Source organism: Capricornis sumatraensis, chromosome 20, assembly GCF_032405125.1.
Source record: "Capricornis sumatraensis isolate serow.1 chromosome 20, serow.2, whole genome shotgun sequence".
NCBI lineage: Eukaryota > Metazoa > Chordata > Mammalia > Artiodactyla > Bovidae > Capricornis > Capricornis sumatraensis.
The window spans coordinates 23,832,217-23,851,047 of NC_091088.1; the positions used below are offsets into that span (position 1 = coordinate 23,832,217).

At 51.6% G+C, this 18,831-nt stretch overlaps 1 protein-coding gene and 1 non-coding gene across 2 annotated transcripts in view; both read right to left on the reverse strand.

Moving 5' to 3' along the window:
- ZNF423 (zinc finger protein 423) overlaps positions 1-18,831 on the reverse strand; it is a 145,413-nt gene that overhangs the window by 43,634 nt on the left and 82,948 nt on the right. The gene's annotated exons all lie outside the window — the stretch shown is intronic.
- TRNAG-CCC (transfer RNA glycine (anticodon CCC)) lies at positions 9,450-9,522 on the reverse strand. The gene has a single exon. It is a non-coding gene; the product is annotated as a tRNA-Gly (tRNA).

Consider the following 18,831-nt stretch of genomic DNA (forward strand, 5'->3'; position numbering starts at 1 on the left):
CACTGCCAGCGCCACCCACTATCACGGCTATAGGTCTTTCCCATTCGATTTGACCCTGAAACTCCATGCCCGAGGTCCTGTAACACAATCCCTCTGCCAGGGTCAGTGGGGCGGAGAAATCCACCTCCACTGAATCTTTAAAGAGCCATTGCTGCTGCTGCTGCTAAATTGCTTCAGTTGTGTCTGACTCTGCGACCCCATAGACAGCAGCCCACCAGGCTCCCCTGTCCCAGAGCAGCTGGCAAGTAGCCGGTATGCAGTCTATGTTACATCCACCCACAAAATGCCTCTGGGCCATCTTTCCTTGTCTATATCCACTTCCGCCTCCACACCACTCCCCATATTTGTGACTGCAAAAGCTGTGTTCAGACTCAAACCCTTCTGCTCAACTGTGGCTCACTGCGGCTTCCTGCTTCCAGCCACAGGAGTCCATTGCACCACCCCTCGAATGCTCCTGCTACCAGAGTTTCATATTTCTTTCTGGTTCTTCTCCTCATTCCTTTGTTTTAAAACTCAATGGGATATCTATGGAGGTCAAAGCGGAGCCTGAGACGAGGACACGACTCAGGTTCAGGTGACGCCCTCCCCACGGCATGGTCAGCCCTTCCTCATAGCTGGGCTCCTGCAGAGAGCTCCCCAAGGGCCCCATCGCTCCAAGCAAGACTCTCAAACAGAGCCTGGCCCAGCTGGACCGTATCCTCGATGGAAGGAGCTGCCTTCCAGGGCTAGGATCTGCTTCCAAGCTGATAGGGAACCCAGCCCTGGATGGTTAATGAGAAAAAGCACCACCTTTGTAAACTGGTTCTGCTTGTAAACTTCTTTGGCAAAAGAAAAGTCACCAACCAGGCCCTGGACAGGTCCTCCAAGAGACCAGAGGAGACGATCTCAGCTACTTTAAGGGGAAAAAAGTGAAGAAGTGAAAAGTGTTAGTTGCGTCCGACTCTTTGCGACCCCATGGACTGTAGCCTGCTAGGCTCCTCTGTCCATGGGATTGTCCAGGCAAGAATACTGGAGTGGGTAGCCAATCCCTTCTCCAGGGGATCTTCCTGACCCAGGGATCGAATCTGGATCTCCTGCATTGCAGGCGAATTCTTTTCACTGCCTGAGCCACCAGGGAAGGACACTATAAGGAAAGAAAGCCAATAGAACAGTGAATGATTAAATCAACCACAGACCAATGAGAACTCAAGGGAAAGAGAACTCTTGGAGTTCTAAAGAATCCAAACTTCTGGAACTTGAGACTTTAAGGGCTTGAAACATCCTGTCGATGACGACATTCCATGGCCCGTCTCACATCCTGCCCCTACCTGCAAAAGACCAAGACGCTCAGAAAATGAAGATTTGGCTACATTCCCCAGGGACCCACTGGGTTAAAAACAAACAGCTTATTCTTCTCAACACACAAAACACCTATTGATGTATATTCCTGATCTTCAGATTCAAGTTTTCCACAACAAGGCAACTGCTTAAAAATCCATCATGCTAATAATCCTCAGATTAATGGCCTCTAATAACATACAATTAACGTGACAGGCAGGCTGCAAAACCCTTACTGTCACCAGCCCTGCCAGGGACACATGAATTACCCATGCTTCCACAACAAGGGTTTCCTCTGCGGCTGACATCGTTTTTTTCCCCTACCGAGATCATTTTTTTAAAATTAACAACAGCAATGCGTCAAAAAACCAGACAGCTACACACGTGCACACAAACCCAGGGCACCCATGCAGAAGGCAGGTATCGCCATTTTTGAAAAAGTTTTCCATCCAGGTAGACACAGAATTGCCCCTGCAGCTCCTCATACGTAAAGCAGGAAGACCTAGTGTTCAGCCTGGAAACTGCAATTCACCACTTCCTCCCCTCTGACCGTATTAGCTAGGCATCTCTCATCCTCAGCAATATCCTGGGCAGAAAAAAAAAAAAAAAGTGACAAGAGTAGAAAATAACGACTGATGGCTATCGCAAAGTTTTCAACAGTATGCATCTGCTAGATGTGAGGTATCTAAAACGGCCGTTACTAGGCACAAGAGGCTATTTAAATCTAAAGTCACATAAAATTAAAAATCCAATTCTGCAGTTCCAGCACTCAGCAGCCATATGGTCAGCGGCTACTATTGGCCAGTGCTGTGCAGACGGCAAGCGGGGTGAGGGCAGGGGCTCTGTCTTGTTCGACACTGTCATTCCAGAACCAACAACAGCGTGTGGCACGCAGCAGAAGCTTGATAGATATTTATTGAGTTGTGATGTATGCGTTCACAAATGTTGTCAAGAATGCCTCGTCCCTTTTGCCTGACAGCGTTTATTACGATTGCCCTGCACAGCAAATGCTCAGGTGTGAACTTCTCTGACCTTCCAACTTAAACCTCCCCTTGATAATGACGTGGTCAGATTCCCTGGGGCAGATAAGAAGCTAGTGAATGCAGGAACGTTTGAGATAAGAATACAGAGAATGCAGGAAACTTTGAGAGAGTCACGAGGGTTCCCTGAAGGGCACAACCCAGATAGCTGGGTAACTTTGGACCCCATAGGTTGTGAGGCAGGTCACTAGCCAGGGGTCACTAGCTCATTAGAGGCCCATCTGGCATCCCATCACTGAGCAGCCCGCACCCCCTGCTCCCTACATCTGTGTCCCCCCAAGAAATCAGAGAATGTCAGTCGACAGAGGACACCTGAATGCCCGATACAGGGACTTCTCACCTTTACACTGGCTCAGCCCTGCTGCTCGAGCAGTCCCTACTGCTCAAGACTGTAATCCCTAACCGAGCGCTGTGTGGCTTCTGCTTCTACAGGCGGCATCCCAAAGAACCGGGTTTCTGCCGTGACCCGAGTGAAACGTAAACTGGACATTCAAAGGCCACGTGGAATAAACTACTGCATTCAAATGGACCATCCATTCTTCACCTCGTCACGTGATCCTATAACATACCAGCGCTGAGCCATGCTGGGGGAGCAGTCCTGTCTTCAGTCAGGCTGAGAAGCCCCAGGAGATGGCTAAGCTGAGAGTCGCAGCCTGGCCTGGTTCTCTTAGGTGGGACTTCCCTCCAGCCCACTCTCCTCCCCATTACCTCTCTTCAACCATCAACAGCAAAACAGCACCTTGCTGAGGGCGAGCACAGCACCCCTGCCTTTCTCTCTCCAACAGACCCAGACAGAGACTAAACGAGGCCTACTGGATCCTCCAGGCTCACATTTGACATTAGTGTGGCTTTCTTAAGCTCCCAGCACCGAGTCTCCCACACAGTTATCTGGGATGGTTTGGGGCCAGCACCCCAAGACCAGATGGGGGTCCAACATCTTTAGGCAGCTTACGAGCCATGGCCCAGCTCCCAGAGGCCGGCCAGTCTGCCTCTGCCCACCACCTGGCCGTGCCTTCCCCGGCCCACCAGGCCTCCAAAGCCTGGGGTCTGCTCCCATCCCACCCACCACCTCGAGCCCCAGAGGGCAGTTAACTGACAGTGCCTGATGCCCCCTCCTCAGAAGAGCAGGGGACGGGGCAGGGGGCAGCCTGTGTGGGCGGAGGAAGCAGGCGAGCTGCTGAGAGGTTGGGGAGCGGGGGTGGGGGCTGCCCCCCATGCAGCCCTCCACTCTCCTCGCTGGCCCAGCAAGCGGAACAGCTGCCATTAAGCCGTGATGAGAGGCAGGCAGCCCGAGGCCCACGCACCTCGGCAGGAGAACGCCCCTCCGTACGGCTCTGGCTGGCGTCTAGCCTTTTTGCTTCTTGGAAAAGACAGCTTCATAGACACCCTCGTAAAAAGAGAAAAAAAGCACATCAATGCCTAGCAATTCACCCTTTGCTCCCCGCCCCTGCCCCAGCTCATCATGCCTGCCCCAGGCTCTCCCAACTTGATCCCACCCCACACACAGTGACCCGCTAACCCTCCCCAGGCTCGATGGCCATCACTTCATCCCCTTCCGCGAGAGCCTGTGGTGGCTCCCTTTCTCCCGGGGAAAGCGCGATAGCCCAGGAGACAGCCCACCTAACCAGCACCCTACTTTCAGCCACACCCACCCCTCTGCCCCACAGGCCTCCTCACCCTCGCAGCCTGGCTCATTTCTGACTCTGCACCTTTATTCAAACAGTTCTCCGTGCTTTGTCTCTGTCGTTCCAACCACGATTTTCCAAGAGCAAGTCTACGCTGGCATTTGAGTCTCTGGTTCCACTTGCACCAAACCTCATCCATAGTTTTGTCAAATAAAAAATGGTCTTTCCAAAAATTCATTTTGCTTAAGCTAACTTGACTTCCTGTCACTTGCAACCCAAACTTCTGGCCAATAAATTCTCTGTGGATGAAAACAGTAATTCTTTTCCTTGTCGGCTTGTTTCTATTGGCCCAAACATCAGGTGCTGGATTAATGCTAATACTTTGGTTGGTTGACAGATTCATACTGCCCCTGCCCCCAGGGCTCTGGAGGCTGCAGAGCTTGCACTGGAGCTTGCAGGCTAGGGGTTCAAGTGCTCAATGCTGACCCAGACGTAGGAGCTCAGACATGTGGCCCTGGGCCCACAGATGCCCTCCACGTGCCTAGGATCCAGTTGCCCAAGTATCTGCATGGTGAAAGGGCAGGACCCAGTCTGCCCTCTGACCCCCACCCCCACCCCCACCCTAAGAAGAATGCTGTTCTTGGGGCTAGACACAGTCCTGACTTGCCCACTCAGTGCCCTCAGCCAGCACAGAGCCTGGAGAGAAGTCTAGCTTCAGAGTCAGGGTTCAAACACCCCAGCTGCCTCCTACCAGCTGTGGGGACTTGGAAGAGTGACCAAACTTCCCTGAGCCACTGTCATCCCACCTGTGAAAGGGGGAGCATCACAGTACTGACCTCACTGGGCTGTTGTCATGGTGACCGGGCCTCAAAGCGCCAGTGTTATCATTATTATTACCACCACCACCATTGCTATTGTTGACTGTGTCAGGTGCTGGGTGAGGCATTGGGGTTACAGGTCAACGAGACACTCTCTGTGGCCCCCAGGTTGGCTTAGGGGTGAGGAGCTTGGGAGGTCTGGTAAAGGGACCTGGCGCGTGTAATAATGCAGTTACCCAGAAACCCTGAAAACACTCCAAATCGGGTCCTACAGAGGACCCCTGGGGTGGGGGCAGAGGAGTTCTAGGGGAGAGAGATGGTTGCTAGCCTCCGTAGCTGGAGGAGCCAGCAGGAATCAGATGCCCCACGGCCTGGCAGGCTGGTACTGGAGCCCTGGATCTTCCCCACGGGTGACATCACAGCCTCACTGACCCAGCGCCCAGGATGCAGGAACCATTCCACCAGAGGGCAGAGGCTCGCTGTGAGAACACAAGGTCCCCCTGCCACTGAAAGGCTTGGTCTGGTAAGATGACACCTCCTCCCCACTGGGCTTGGAGACACACACACACACCCCCCTCCAGAACCCATTTCCAGTTCCCACAAATTAAAGGAGATCTCAGTACAGAACCTCCCACTACAGTAAAGGCCACAGCCCTAATTCCACTCACAATGTTAGCCTCAGAATCTGGGAATGAGGGAGAGGTGAGAAATCCAAAGGCGATACCTCCGCCTTCACCTCACCCTGAACATACAGAGGCCCAACTCTAACAACAATTCCGAAATCATGAGCCGGGGTCTAGCAAAGTATCTTGAATTCCAGTCCCAAACGTCTCCAACGGGATAGTGCCCGGCCTGTCTGAGCCTCCCTCCGATGGCTCCCTTCTCCTAGTCCAGAGCTGAGAAGAGCAGGAAGCCCACACGCCTGTGGGGGGCCGTGTATGTGTCAGCGTTAACAGTTGCTGGTGCCTGACACATTCAGGTTTTGCTTTCTGGAGCCTTCTGGATTTTTTCCCCTCAGTTATTTTTGATCCCCAGTTGACTGAATCCATGCAACCCATAGATACGGAGGATCAATCTAGTTTTTCTGCAATGAGCATGGACAGCTAAATAGAATAAAAGCTTCTTTAATTAAAAAAATTTTAAACTATACCGATTAACGATTACGACAACAGTGGCAAGGACAGCGTCCCCTCTCTGGCCCCTGGGTCCCCATTTATGAGCTGAGGTGGGCCAGAGATTTCCACAGCCCCACTCAGGTCCTGCTCTGTGGTTTCTTCCCTCAGGGACTCAGGGCAGCAGCCCCACCCTCACTCAGGCAGCTTCTCACTGCCTGCTGGTCCCAGCCTCCCTGGGGGCAAATGAGACTCTCTCGGCTAGGCTTGGCTCTAAGATCTGTCAAGTGGGGAAGGCAGGCCACTTCCCAAGCCCAGGCTTTGCCATGGGGTCCTGGCAAGTCACCTATCCATGCCCCAGTCTTCCCATCTGTATAATGGGAACGGAGCTGCAGAGGCATCTGCAGAGTTGGGCACACATCCCCTGGACTCTCAGGAGCACCATCTCCTTCTCGTGGCCGTGAAGGCGCTTTGACAGGCGTGAGCATCCCTCCATCCCCACAGAGCGCATCAGGCCAAAGGTGAGCTGGCCAAAGGTGTGTTGCAGCCTCCAGGACTTGGAGGTCAGGACCACATACCCGGTATGACTCACGACCACAAAACCGGAAGCCGGGAGGTGTGGGAAGACGGGAAGTGATGCACCAAGTGTGCGAGAGATGCTGGGGCCTCCTGACTTCTTGTGAGGAGGTGGCATGTGGCGGCTCCCCACGAACGGTCAGCAATTCTTCGCCGTGGCTGCCTCAGCCCGGGTCTAGGCTGGGCCCGGCCCACAGGGGAGGCGGCAGCTCCAAAGGCTTGTCAGGCCAGATGCAGCCTGCCCAGATCTGCGCCCTCCGTGAGATTGAGGATGACAGGCTCCGGGGGGCCGGGACAAGCTGGGTCGGAGGAAACTTGGCAAAGAGAAGGGCGAGAGGAGCAGCTGGGCTCGCGGGGCCTTGTGCCCCACCCTCTGGAGGGCCTGGCAGGGGCCTCCCCTCAGCCCTCAACCCTCGGAGTTCCAAACGCGCCTCGCCGGAGGCCACAGTCCTATGGCTGCCCCTTACCATCCCGCCAGCTTCCAAAGAGACAGCAGAAAGTGATCCAAAGATCCAATATTTGTATTTTGAATGCTAATTTGACAAAGAGGAGTGGGCATGGGGGAGTGTTTATAACCAGCACTCCAATAAGCCCACAAACGACACCAGTATTTTATAAGCTTGTTAGAAACAAATCACCCCTCAGCTGATATTTACTTACTGATGAATCATAAAAGGGCTCAATACACAAAGAGGAAATCCAAAAAGAATGTCTTTCTTTGGTCGCATCTTCAGCAACAAGGCTGGAAGGTGGGCCTCGCCCAGCCTGAAACCCGCTCCCCACAGTGTGTCGCCAGCCTCCCCAGGGTGGCAAAGCGTTGGCACCATCTCTGTCTCCATGCCCACCCTCCCTGCCCCCCACCCATCGACTGGCCTAATCTGAGGCTCAACCCTGCGCTCCAGAGGCAGCCCCGTCCTTCTGCAGCCCCCGGAGTCCTCTGCAGGAGCAGAGCCAATCCAGCTCATTTGCATAATGATGAAGCCCTCCAGTGCGGGCTGGGTCTTAAGAGGCTTGGGAAGAAATATGCCCTGTCCTTTGGAGAGGCGCACAGAAGGCTCTGTGCAGCCCGGGAGGAATGGGGCGCCCGGCGGGAGGGCAGGGGCGGCGAGCAACCGCCGGCTCGCTCGCCAAGGACAACTCAGCTCTGTCGCCCGCTGAGCCTGTGTCCAGCTGGCCCAGCAGAGAAAGGACTGCCCAGGGCTCTAAAGCAGCAGGCAGTGAGGTTCTGAGTGCCAGCTCCAGATTCAGGCTGGACAGACCCAGGTCACAGTGACCGCCACTCACCGTCTGACTGACCTTGGGCGAGTCACTGACCTCTTGGAATCTCAGTAGGACCATACAAGGCAGCCGGTGAAGCGCTGATGAGAAGGGTCTGGTAAAATGCAACAACCGCCAGCCATTATTACAGTCATATCATCACTATTCTCACCTGTGCATTACAGGATCTATCCGTCGATTTGCTTATTCTGCAATGCTGGGTATTGTGCTGGGCAGGCCAGGAGGCACAGAGATACACATCCTCCCTTTGCATGGCCTCAGTGACACAATCGCTCTAAGGGTCTGGAGGCGAGGGTAGTACTTGCTCTTTTGGGGAGGCAGGGCTGGAAGGGGGCACACGGGAGCAAGTGGAGGGCCAGTACAGGTCCTCCTTGGTCTGGTTGTGTTCTGTTTCCAGAAATTCCTCGAGCTGTATATTTAGTTTGTGCATTTTCCTGGATGTACATTATATCTTGATAAAGCTTTTTTGTGATGTCTTGTCTACACAGGGAGGGAGATTAGCCAGGTGTGCAGAGCACCAGGCAGGAAGGTCAGCTTCTTAGGAAGGATGGATGAAATATTTGGGATGAGAGCTGGGGCAACATCAAGAGGGAAGAGATTCCTTCTGTGAGAGGTGAGGATGACCTCAGCAGGTGTTGAGCATGGTTAGGGATTCAATAGCTTCGTGCTGAATGAGTGAGTGAGGAAATGAATGAATGACTTCCTGGGGGCCCCAGGAACAGGTGCTGAGATGCAGAAGCAGGCGGGGCATGCCAGGGGAGTGGCAGGGGTCCTGTGGTGGACTTCCCATTTTACAGATGAGGAAACTGGTACTGAATGAACTACACAGGCATCATCCCAGCTTGGCCCACCCTGCGCCAGCCAGGGGGAGCCCCGCTCCCTACTCCAGCCACTCACTGCCTCTGGTCCCTTGAGATGAGCAGCCACAGCTGGAGCAGTAGCTCAGGCTGAAGCGATTCTTCAAAGTCGCCTGTGAGCAGACATGGCTGCTTTAACTGGCAATTTTGCAGTTTGGGGTGCAAAATTCTTTTCCATGGCACACGGGGAGTAGGCAGAATGGATTTGCCCGTGCTGTGTTGCAGTCCTGCAGCCCAAGGAAGGCCGCAGACACTGGCCATGGCTGGGTTCACCAAGCCTTAGTCGCTTCAGCTCCCAGATGGGCCAGGAGGCCTAAAAAATATTAACATTTACTAAGGGCTGACTGTGTGCCAAGCATTATGCTAACCACGTTCCATGTAGGATGAGTGGATAAGATCTGTAAGAGGAGGTAACAGTAAGCGACACAGCCTGGGCATTTCAGCCCTGAACTGTGTTCTTAACCCCCTGAGCTGCACTAACATTCTTACCATTATTAATTATTACCATTGGTAGAAGAGGGATAAAGGCAATTAAATTCAGTACTTAATTTCTGTTATGGCCAAAGCCTAGGGTCTGGGATTGGGACACTAAGCATGATAAGAACTAAGCTATCTGTAAGGAGATTTTAAATTATTAAACCCATCAAGATTATTATTAATTTTCTCATTAAGATTATTTCAAATGATCAAGCACCTGCTCAGCACATAGTAACTCTACAGTAAATGTCTTCTAAGAAGAAAAGTTAACATTAAAAAAATATATTTTAAAATTTTTTGGTTGTGCCAGACGGCATGCAAACTCTTAGTTGCGGCATGTGGGATCTAGCTCCCTGACCAGGGATCGAACCCGGGCCCCCTGCATTGGGAACACGGAGTCCTCGCCACTGGACCACCAGGGAAGGCCCAGTTAACCTGTTTTTAGGGAGCTCACATTTGCTTCCCTCCTGGGTATTCTCCATTCTATTTCCAAAAACCCCCTACATCCACTCAAACGGTGACTTCCTCCACTTCCAAACAATGATTCTTTTGTGAAGAAACAGCAGTGTGTTCTTGGGTAAGTTGCTTTCCCTCTCTGAGCTCAGCGTCCCCCTCTGTTCCCTCTGGGTCTAGAGTACTAGGAGGCTAGGGCCAGTCCCCATCCTAACTGTAGAGGACTTGACCAGGCAGTTGCAGGATACAAACAAATAAGCATGTGAGAATTTCACTGAGAAGTTCAAGGTTCAAACTCGAGGGCACGACATCAGAAAGAGACACTCAGAGTGAACACCAGAGTGAACAGCCAGAAAAAGTGACCTTGGAAGCTTGAGAGGTCATTAGAAGGCATAGACTGAAATGCCAAAACTGGTAGGCAAAAAGCTGAATTTTAATGCTTTGAGAACATTCTCTGTAGTCCCCATCAATCCCTATTGTTTTATACTCCAGAGCCCCACTATTACTGGACTGGTCCTCAAGGACCAGAGAATTCATTCTTCAAAAGCAAAGCCCGAGGAAGGCAGGAGCATATCTGAGGCATGAATGCCTGATGCCAACAAGCTGTGTGCCCTTAGGGAAGTCACCTAAGTACTCTGAGCCTCAATTTTCTCACAGCCAATAGTGGGCACACACCTGTATCTTTATTTGATATTCTTTCCAGGAAAAAAAAAATCAACCAGATTTCCAGCACTCCCAGCACCCTAAAGCAAATCATCAAGGTAGGGAACCCCAGTGGAAACCTGTATCAGTCAGGACAGGATAAGAAATGCCCAGTAACAAACAAGCCCCATATCACAAGGGCTGCAAACCACAGAAGTGTAGGTCTTGTTTGCCCTTCATGTCCATCGCAGGGGGCTCTTCTCATGGAAATCACTTGGGCACCGCAAGACAAGCCAAGAAGCACCTTTGTTTCTGACACTGAGAGTCCCGTACCGCAAGGAAAGAGGGAACGCTGGAGGGCCTCACCCTGGCAGGGCAAGGCTCTGGCCTGGGAGTGGTGCCGGGCACCTCCACTCACAGTTCTCTGGCCAGAATCAGCCACTCGTCTCCCCACTCAAGACAGAGCGGCCAGGCCGTGTGACCCCAGCACATTCCAAAGGACAGCGAATGACTGCCACGCTCTCAAGCAGAGCGAGGAGGCCCAGCGGAGAACTCCAAGAATCTCAAGACAAGACTCAGGAAGGGAAGAAAGCAAACGCAGCCTGGAAACTCACAGTGGTGACAAAGGTTCTCAGAGAATGTTCCAAATGCCCAGGGTTCAGAGGAGCAAGGAATGTGCACCCTGCCCGCTAGCTCCCCTGGGTGGGCCCGGAGTGCCAGGTGGGCCAGACAGAGACTCTCTGGTCCCCGCAGCCTCTCCTGAAGGCGGAGGGGGGTGTTATCCTTTCGGCCGCCAGCTCTCCAAAGAGCACCCAGGTAAATGCCAGGTGCTGTCCTGGGGCTTTCGGCAAAAGTCGCTCTTGATGATAATGGCTTTCAGAGGCGATGCGACTGCACGCCTGGCATCTGAACGCTGGCGTCGGAGGCAGGTTTTGCATCTCTAATTAGGACGGGGATTTTTTTTTTCACCCCACACAGAATTTACATAATTGGGAAGGAGGTTACGACATGGCCCCTCCCCACCGATTGTGTGTTTTGTAGGCCCTCCTTCCACTTTCCCTTGCACACTTCAAATCGAAGGGAGAAATGAATCGATTTGAATTTTTTGAAATTAATTATCATCCTTGCCATGGAAAATGTATCTGAGGCCTTCCTTCGGGAGTTGAGAGAGGAGGAGGGGGGTGATCTCGTGCAGAGAGGAGCCCTGGGAGGTGACACACGTCCCCCTGTCCCCCTGATGCACTCCTAAAGCAAAACCCCACCCCTCCCACGACCTCGCCAGCTGGTTCTCAGAGCACCTCCCGATTGGGTCTGAGCATTCTTTGGAATTTTTTTTTTTAGCACCAAAATTAATGCTTTAAAATGTCACTTGCTACAGTAAAATTTATCAACATTATTATATACCATAGAAACTGCCATCCCAGACAAATGCACGACATTAAAATTTGGTCTAGAGCTCCCCAGAGGAAACGTTTGCAGCAATTTGTATAACAGTTTATATATTTATGCTATTTAATGGTACAAAGCAATAATTATGACTTCATTCACTGATAAGCAATGGCATTACATAAATCTGATGCGGATTTAGAACATGCCAACCCTGACACCAGTGTACTAGTTGTAAATTATGTTGCCGTTAAAAAAAAAAAATCCAAGCAAATATGAAGGAGCAGCGGGAAACTAATAATGCATCTCCAGCTGTTCCAGTTAACCTGCAAATGTGGCCATCTGCACCTCGGGAGGAAGAGAAGGGAGAGGCGGGAGGCGGAGCAGAGAGAGAGGAAGAGCCGCCTCCTGGAAGCCCCAAGCCTGCCCCGATCTCGGACCCATGACCTTGCTCTTCCCGCAGGCAAACCCAGCCTGGATCAGGCAAAGGTCCCCAAGACCCAAGGGTCCTCCCTCTGCTCCTCTGGCGCCCACGCTCCTGTCCCCTCGCCAGAAAGTCTCCGGTGTCATCTTTCCTTTCCTGCCCTCGTAGGAGGCTGGGCTTCCAGCTCTGAGTCCTCTTTACTGCAGCACCAGGATCACCAGGCAGTTTCCTTTACAACTTTCTTTACTTCCTTTTTCTTGTCTTGTCTCTGTCTCTCTCTCTTTCTTTGAATTTTAGCACTTCTGCACAGACCCATCTTGCGTCAAGAAAAGGTGGGGCAGTGGTGATGGCAGAAGGAAGTCGTTATAGTCATAGAGAAGAGTGCGCCCAGTTCACAGAGTTCCAAATGGAGCCGGGGCATGCAGGCTGCAACCAGCAGATGAGACGGAAATACCAAGACTGCAGGCCATGGTTCTGGGCACCGACCACCCAGCGGGTTTCCCAGTGATGCAGCCAAATGGGTCCAGTGCTGCCCAGGGCCCACGCCAGGCAGACTCAGGGCGCCACTCTGGGGCAAGGACTTCTGGTCAACCCCGTGTCAGCTGCGGCTCCTGGGCACTGTCCTTGGGCTCTGCTGACCATGACGACTCTCTGCCCTCCAGAGACTGGCAGAGGAGCAGCCCTCACCTTTCTGTGTCTAAGAGTGTAAGGTTGGCTGGAGCACCAACAGCCAGCACGGAGCTGGCATGGAGCATAGATCCTGGGATCATGGGCTGGACAGTTCCCATGATTCCCTCATCTAATCCAATCCTCCTAACCACTGTGCTGGGGACTGAATTAGTCCCATTTTACAGATACGGCCACTGAATCCAGGAAAGATTATAGAACTCGCCCAAGATCAGCTCGGCTAGTGAACCTCGCTTATAAAACACAAGGTTTAGAAGAATGTTTGTAGGTCATCTGACCTGTGTTTCAAATTTTTAAACTGCGACCCACAGCAAGAATTATATATACCATGACCTAGCCACACACTAACACATACAAGGAATCGCTGCCCCCCATTAATGAAAATCCACTGAAGCTCGCTAAATGTGATGTCCTCAGGCAGCTTCTTTCCTTTTGCTTTTCCTTCTTCCTCTCCTTTCCTTCCCTTCCTTTCTATTCAGTTCTGCTGCTGGACTCTGCTCTGTCTAGTTTCTCTTTTATTTTGTTGGCGGTGACCATCCAAGTTGACTCCCTGACTTGCTAATGGGTTGCAGCTGACAACTTGAAAAACACTGGCTGTTTCAACTCCCTCGTTTTACTGAAGGAAAGCTGAGGCTCAGAGAAGGAAACCCATTTTGCCCAAGCCACACAGGGTTGTGACCCAGTCAGAAGTCAAGCCCAGGCCTCCAGCTCTCTTTCCACCAAATGCTGTAAAGTCCACGTCATCCCAAGCCTTTCCTGGGCTCCCCAGCACCCACTTTTTCTGGCCACAGTGAAGACAAGCAAGCTCTGGGCCTGTCAGATCCCTGTTCTTAGTTGGGGACAGAGAGAGCACTGTGTGTGTACGTGAGGAAACAGAGGGGACAAGGAGGCAGGCAGAGGACAGGCCCCCAAGAGGGGCTCTCAGTTCATTCAGTCAACAATTTGGGGGCAGGGCTGACCCAGTGGGTCTGCCCTTGAAGGTGATAACCCACTACCAGAAGGTAAGAGTCAGGTGATAATCCACCGAGAGGGCTGGCACCCTGCCTGGCCCACCGGTGTCCTCCACCAGGGGAAGTGTTCCTTCTGCTGCCTCCTACAGGAAGCCCTCCTGGCTAGGTATGTGGGGGAGCTGGCTATAGGGCTACAGACACAGAGGGAGGAGGGAGCAAGGTGATTCTTGCAGGATCACAGGCAAAACCAGCATAATCTCTCCAGGGCCTGACTCTCCCTTGGCATCATGGTGTCCCATTTCCGAGTGGGCCCCCAAAGGAAGGCCCTCAGGCCGGAAAGCGGGCCAGAGGCATAGTTCAGTCTTTCTTCCTGCTCACAACTTCCTATCATTTTGGTAAAATGATTCCACAACTCAGAAAACATTTTTGGCTGCTCCAACTTTAGCAGATTTTCGACAATCCCGGTTCCAATGTCCAGCCATCAGCTTTCCCACCCCAAAGTTCCTAGGGCCTCTCCCTTCCTCCAACCCCAGGGACGTCAGCCCCTTTGGCCAGCTGCATCTCAGAGTACAACTCTATCCGCTGCCCCGCACATCAGCTTATTCACAAGACACACTCTCAGTATTGAGGACACGGTCTTTTTATTTTTATGGTCTAAGCAGCATCAATTCCAAGAACTAGAAAAACAATCCCTCAGTGGGAACCTATTCAGCGACTCGCCCGGCAAGTCCTGCAGGCCGAGCTGGTAGCTCTGTCTTCTTAGCAGCACAAGGACAAAGGACAGTCAGGCCTGAGGGCTGGGGTCAGGCCTGCACACACTTCAAAACACACACCGCCCACCTGAGCTGGAATCCAGACAGCAGAATACGTTAGGAAAGGCCGACACTTTCTCCACTGGCAGGGCAAGGAGACCCTCAGGAGAGTGAGAAGCTCACTGGGGGTCGGGGCCAGGTGGGGGGGTTGCTTGAAGACAGGCAGGCAGACCCCTGATTCTGGGGCAGCCAGAAGGGAGGTGCTGAGGCAGGTGGATGGACAAAGTGGCCTCTAGCTTTGGTCAGGGCACAAGGCGTGGTCAGTATCACCCTCAGCCCACAGCGGTGGCTCTATTCTCTTTCAGGGGTCATATTATTCGGGAGATTTTTGTAATTAGTTGCTAACATTAAAAAAAAAAAGAAATGTTTGAAAATATTATGAAAATCTGGAGTGTTGGTTTCTCTTGAAAACTCGGGACATCTGGGCTCCGCAAGATACAATTTCCCTGGACAACAACGGCAAGGCTGGACTCTCTGTGGGGTCACGGGAGCCCCCACTATCTCACACACCAGCTGCGGCACTTGCTTTTGTGACACTTGAACTACCAGGTGCTAAGAGGGAAAAGGAGACTGGGGTTCCAGCCCGCCCCCCGACTAACGCCTTGTGTGACCTTGGGCCAGGTTCTGCCCCTCTCTGGGCATCAAAGAAAGCTGAGCAATGAAGGAGGCAGAATTCAACCACTCGCTCCCTTGGTACCTCCAGGACATAGTCTCAGGCGCCTTCAGGGGGGTGAGCCAGGTGCGGTTTCCTGGTGGGCAGCCAATCTGGGGGACGGGGCGGCCCCCGCAGCCAGCCCCGCCGGGCCCGGCGCCAACCCTGAGGCGGTGCTGACGCCACTCTTCGGCAGCTTGATATGAATATTGTGTCAGAGATTGGAGATATTAAGAATGACAATGCATTATTACTGCAGCAGGGAAATCTCCTGAGTCCTAGAGATAGGATTTCGAAATCCTCAGCCAAAAATCAATAGTAATGCCCAAGAATTTATAAAAGAAGCACGTCAGTCTGCATTTGAGAAGACACACTTTCAGCTTTCTGGCTAAAAACCAAAGGGACAAGTGCAAGTATGTCATTCTGGAAGGGCAGGAAGCAAGATGCAGAAGCTGCCCTCGAAGTCCCAGGCGACTGAAGGCGCCTGGCAGGCTCTCACATGGGGCCGAGAGGCCACCAGGCAAACAGAGGCCCACGGTGCCCCCCAAGGGTTCCCTGAGGCCCCTCCCAGAGGGGAGGAGGACGCAGGAGAAGCCCGCTTCCCCGACCATTCCGGGTCAGTCCTGGAAACCCGTGTATATGAGGAGGCGAGAACAGAGAGGGTTAGCCTGGGGTGCCAGGTCTATTCCAAACTATAAAATGGGCAGAAAATAGTGGTCCCATCTTCCTCCTGGGATTGTTACGAGATCAAAAATTAATTAAAAACAAACAAACAAACAAACGTGCTTTAGGAAGCATTAAGACCCAACAGAAAGGGCACTGGCTCTGAAGACAGAGAAACTGGGTTAAATCCGGGCCCCACCCTGGCAGATGATGGTAACAACACTTACCTTGCCTCATGGCGGTGTTGTAAGGGTTGGATGTGGTACCTCGGTGTCTGGCACAATACTGAGTCTCGATACAGTTTCGATATTACGATCAGTATTACAAATATAAACAATTATCAAGCATTACAGCATTACCATCTTAGATGGTAACCACAATCACTCTTAGTACATCAGCTGAGACGGTTAAGTTTTTTCATAAAATATTGTCATCCACTGGTACAGGGCTCCCCAGATTACAAAATGCTTCCATTTTTTTTTTTTCTGAGTGATGCTGACAAAGTGAAGTGAGAGAGATTCCCCATTTGTCAGGACTCTGAACCCCCCAAAAGTAATGGGACTGAACCAAGGACATGAACCAAACCAGCAACAGGAAAGTGATGCCTCCATCCCGTCTTGGAGGCAGGGAGGACCCCCAAACCCTCCAGTGACTGGCCCCCACCTCCAGTGCTCATTCTTGTTCTGGGCTTCCAGGTCCGCCCTCAAAACAATCACCTCCTCTCTTTTTTCTTGCTGTCTCTGTAAGGGCTTCCAGGTGGCACTAATGGTAAAGAACCCACCTGCCAATACAGGAGACATAGAGACGGGGGTTCCATCCCTGGGTTGGGAAGATCCCTGGAGAAGGGCATGGCAACCCACTCCAGTATTCTTGCCTGGAGAATCCCGCGGACAGAGGAGCCTGACGGTCTACAGTCCATGGGGTCACAAAGAATTGGATACGACTGAAGCGACTTAGCACAGCATAGCAAGATGGTGATTGGGATCTTAGATACTTCAATGAGAGTTTTATTTTCTTTGGTGTTTTCATGTTTCTTTCATATTTAATTGTTTAAAAAATTATAAGAGACCTCATGGACACAAGGCAAACATGCTTACATTAAAAACAGGGCAGAGGCAGACATATGAGGCAAGAATTTCCCCTAAAAGTAGCAACAAAAACAAAATACACTGGCCATTTCATAATAGTCCTTACTGCCCACATCACAGGCCCCTCTTGCTGGAATCCCAGGCCTTGGTATGAGGCAGAAGCCTCTTATTCCCAGGAGGAAACTCTCCAGCCTATGCCGGGAGCTCTTAAGGAGTTCAGGCAGAATCAGACTCACAGGTGTTGCTCAGTAAGCAAAACCTGAATTTACTGAGTTCTTCCTGTTTTCCAGGTCCCAGGCCGAGCATTTTGCATGTGCTATCTCATTTAATTTTAGCAATGTGCTTTTACTATCATTTGTTATCTTCCCCCACTTTACAGATGAAAAAGATTAACTCACAGGTTGAGTAGCTCGCCCAAGGACATAATGCTAACAAGTGACAGCTGTAGGATTTGAATTTTAGAGGAACCCTACTTTTAACTCCTGCACTATAACATCTCATAGATTATAAATGGATATGTGGATGGATAGATAGTGGATGGACAGATGAATACTTAATTGGATGGCAGGTAGATGGACAGACATATGAGTGGACGACAGATGGAAGCTGAGTGAGTAACTTGACGGATAGATAAATGTATAAGTAAACAGGTGGATAGATGGTGCAGAGAGGGCAACGGCACCCACTCCAGTACTCGTGCCTGGAAAATCCCATGGACAGAGGAGCCTGGTAGGCTGCAGTCCATGGGGTTGCACAGAGTCAGACACGACTGAAGCAACTTAGCAGCAGCAGCAGCAGATAGATGGTGGGTGGATGGATGGATGGATGGTGGAGAGACAGATGAACGGATGGATGGAATGGGGGTGGACGGCAGATGGACACCAGTCATGCACCAAGCCAGGACTGCTTCCTTCCTGTAACCTGATGCCTCATCACAAGAAAACAAACAAGGAGATGACCCAAAGACTGCTCCCATCCAAACTTCAACAACCTGAGAGCCACAGGCTGGCTTCCCTCTCATCTCATGCGGGAATTATCTTCACCCAACCCACCTAAGGGCTGAGTTTTCAAGCCCACCAGGCCATTGGCATCTCCCTGCCCCTGGAAGCTTTCTAGTTGTGGGGGGCAGGGGACTTAGAGGGCATTCAGGAGAAAGAAAGCCATGCACGGGTGGGGCAGCCGGTCCACCTTGCTCAGAATATTCACACTGAAGACTGATTGGAGGTTTGCTCATTTCTAAATATTCCCTGTGGGGTGCTCAGGGCCGGTGCGCTGGGATGACCCTGAGGGAGAGGATGGGGAGGGAGGTGGGAGGGGGGCTCAGGATGGGGAACACATGTACACCCATGGCTGATTCATGTCAATGTATGGCAAAAACCACTAAAATACTATCAAGTAATTAGCCTCCAATTAAAATAATTTTTTATAAACCTCCAAAAAATAAAATAAAATAAATATTCCCTGTGGCTCTTCTCATCCTTTAAGGCACAGCAGTAGTGGCACCTCTTCTCCAAAGCCCTTCTCTTCCCCAGGACAGACTCAGATGCTCCTTCTCAGCGCCCCACACACATCTTTCTCTCCTAGCATCTCTCTCAACTGATGTGTTAGCTGTCCTCTTCCAAGGGATTACAAATGGGAGAGGGGAGATTTTGCCCCATCAGCTCTGAGGCCCCCCACGGCCCTCAACTCAGCACTCTGCACCTAGAGGGGCTCAATAAATACATGTGCAATTGACTCCAACATCCCAAACGGAGACTTTCAAGGCCTCCAGCCTCCCTCCCCCGCTCCTGGACATAAGTAAACAAGTCTGGTCACCAGGCTGCAGAATTAACCACCTGCAGTTACTTCTTTATCCACAAGAGAGCACAGTCTTGGAGTTTCACACAAATTCTTTTGTAAATGCTTGGTGTACTTACAGAACACTGTATAACTCAAAAATTATAATTAAAATGTCTTAGCTCCTGTATTTATAGT